Source organism: Pundamilia nyererei, unplaced genomic scaffold, assembly GCF_000239375.1.
Source record: "Pundamilia nyererei isolate P.nyererei 1_Seehausen unplaced genomic scaffold, PunNye1.0 scaffold00070, whole genome shotgun sequence".
In the NCBI taxonomy this organism is placed as follows: domain Eukaryota; kingdom Metazoa; phylum Chordata; class Actinopteri; order Cichliformes; family Cichlidae; genus Pundamilia; species Pundamilia nyererei.
The window spans coordinates 1,435,166-1,438,417 of record NW_005187471.1 but is presented as its reverse complement, the minus strand read 5'-3'; the positions used below and the strand labels follow the sequence as shown (position 1 = coordinate 1,438,417).

At 38.3% G+C, this 3,252-nt stretch overlaps 1 protein-coding gene across 2 annotated transcripts in view; it reads left to right on the top strand.

Annotated features, from left to right (window-relative positions):
* The window catches only part of fndc3ba (fibronectin type III domain containing 3Ba), an 85,384-nt gene that overhangs the window by 16,335 nt on the left and 65,797 nt on the right, over positions 1-3,252 (top strand). The window lies entirely within an intron of this gene.

The following is a 3,252-nucleotide window of genomic DNA, read 5'->3' as shown; positions in this document are numbered from 1 at the left end:
ATTTGGTATTTTTGATAAGTGTGTCAGACAGTTCCATAGTTCAGATTCCTGCTCAGTATTTTGCAGTTTGGTGAGAACTGCTACTTTGGCTGGAGGACACTTTTTGCACAAATAATCAAAACACCAAAATCCTGAATCAGCTTGAACTGTCTGAGACCCTGAAAGAGTTGTTCTGGATAATAGTGCTGAGATTCCATTTTTCTTTCTTTTGGGGAATACTGTGCAAAACTAGTTTGTGTGACAAACCGTTATCCAGGTCAGCACAAATGCTGGTTACTTTTAGTGTTCTTATCATAGCTGTTGGGCCATGATTGTTTAAACTGAGATAATCTAAAAATAAGTAGGGGTGTAACAAGTTTTGTAACCAGCACAAACTGTGATCAGTCGTAAGAATGATAGAAAATCTCTTTCTGGCCACGTTGTAACTGTTCATGCGAAACGTCTCTTAAAAGTCAACCTGCTTCCTGCCCAAGTGTCTTGACTTGTAGATTGCCTTCTCCTCCACTGCCTGTCTCATGATGATAGTAGTTTGGGGAACTGTGGGATTGCATCTGAAATCACTACTTATCTCTTTTTGTCATTCACGTCTAAAAAAGACTTGTGGTGTCAGTCATGTGTCACTGCGCGTCATGTGCTTTTAAAAAGACTGACTAAAAGCTGAACCTTTAGTTAATTTTAGAAGAAACCCATTTGTAGTGCATTACATCTATCAGTATGCTGTGACTTACATTGAGGCCAATGCCAAATTTCTGATTATACTTTTGATAAATTAATCTGGATGTTTGGGACAGAACTGAGTTGAAGGCAAATAAAAAGATAACAAGCCGGAACTTCCGACTGATTATATCTTAGTGTGTAAAAGAGTATAGAGCAAGGTTGTTTTGCTCAAGGTAATGTGCAAATTTACTTACAGTTAGTCAAAATATTCATTTCTTTGGTTACACAAAGCTCAACTTTTATTAAGACTAAAGATTTTTACAACATTAACCTCTTTTACTATATAAGGCTGGGGATGTGTCTGGTAAGTTTCATTAACAGCTGATGAGTCAGGCACACTGATTTAGCGTTGCTGTGCAAGATGACTACCGGGACAAGGATGACATTGATTCTCTTCCCCCAGCTGGAGGAATAAAAGTGTCAGTTTGTGCAGCAGAAGTAGTAGATATTTACAGTCAGGAAGTGAATGTAGGTCCTGTGGCTTCTTTTACTTTCCTGGAGAAACCCCTTTTAGTCCCGCTGCTTTATTTTCTTTACATCACAAACAAATGCGGTTCGGGAAGATGGAGAAGTAGAGCTGATCAGTTTCATCATGCCTTTTTAAATTCTTGTTTATAGGCAATTCATTCATAGAAGGAAAAAGAGACGTGGAAGTTGGTGGTCTACTTTCTGCTGACAGGAAAAGTTCTCCGTTGGACTCTTTGAATGGGGTTTATTTTTTGCTTAATGTGATGACTTCAGTAGCTGTTTTCAAGACAAGATTTAATGCCAGGCTCTGGAGATTTTACCTGCGTCTGTTACACAAATGTGTGTGTATGTGTGTTTATATTTCCTTGGCTGTGTAAGTGATGGTAGGGAGAATGAGGTGTGAAGCAGACGACTGGAAGTAAATCAGACAGTCTGTTAGGTGGTTGTGAATATCCATTATGCTTCATCAGGATGGACAAACTGGAGTCATTGGGCGTGTGTGTGAATGATGAATGACTGTATGAGTAACGACTGAAGTTATGAGGTCAGTGCTGCCCCTGAATATCTGGGGTTTTACTGTGTGAGTGTGTATATACTGTATCTCAGCTCAGAGTATGTTTTACTCTATGCATCTTTATGTTGGAGAGGCAGTTTCCATGCTTACACAAGGCTTTCTGCCATCCTGACACACGCGCACACATACATACACACAAACACGCATACACACGGACAAGTGGTTGATTGTTTTCTGGATTCAAGATGGAATTTTTCAATTTAACATTTTATCCCCGCTGGGAATCAACACCTTATTCCTCCTGCATTCCTTTGGGGAACAGAAACCACCGACTGTGTTTGTATAACTGTGCATGAGTGTGAGCACAGTGATGTCTGAAGCTGTCAGCAGCTAAATGCGCCTGGTAATGATTCCACTGTATAACAAAGGGTATTATTCATTCATCATTGCATTAGATTTCCAAATATGTACATGGGATTTGTTCGACAACATGCAACAGTTGCAAAACAAAGTGCGTATTCCCTCTCTTGTGTGTCTGAGGCGATTTTTACAGAATCAACAATGAAGCCTGCATCACAGTGGAAATAGTTTTGAGTTTTTTATTTTTTTCATAAAGTTGCTTCTACACTATGTAATTTTACACATCACTTCCTCCAAATTGCAGCAAAAAGGTTGTGTTTAAATTTGGAGAACGTCAATGCCAAGAAATGATATAAGACATCTGTAAGCTGGATAAAACACCATTGTATTTGTTTCCAGGCTGCTCTGTGAACGAAAGGTAATAATTTGACATTTTGGAAAATAAACTAACGGCATCTTTTTCAACAAGAGGAGGAATTTAATACCTTTGATATCGTATTTCTACCTCCAAAGGTGTCTAAAAAATGACCCTCACATGGACTTAATGTAGGGATCCTGTTATTGCTGATCATAAACCATAACAAGATCTTTTTTTTTTTTAGTTTTACAGTCTATAAGGAATAAATATGTCAGTTTTGAATTTTGTTAGTCAATTTTTGTTACATTTGGTTTCTGTGTTTCCACCTTCTTTCGGTTTTTTATGCTAAGCTAATAAGTCTTATGGCCCCAGATCGAGACAGAAACGTGAAATTGGTATTCACCTTCTCATCTTAATCTCAGGAAGATTTTTTTTAAAAAGTTCTCAAACACTCTTTGTATTTGTATTTTTTTTTTTTTTTAAACAATGTGGATTTTCCAGCTGAAAATTCGACTATTACGCAGAAAACACTTCCTGCAAGTGATACCCAACGCCAGGTTTCTATTTGCATCGTTCACATAATGCACATTAGAATCTCATTTCTGCATGCGATGAATTTCCTTGGGAACTTTGAGTTTGTTTTAGGAACACAAGGTCATGTACTGGAATGTACTTCACCTAGTTTGCTCTCTATTTATTATCTGTGCTGATCTTACAGTTGCTTATCCCCTCTCTTCCTCTCTGCTAGCTTCTGTGTCTCGCTCTTCTTTTTCCTGGCAGAGCCGACAGTGGTGTTGCCATCTGTCTGTGATGTGTCCTGGACAAAACTCTCTCT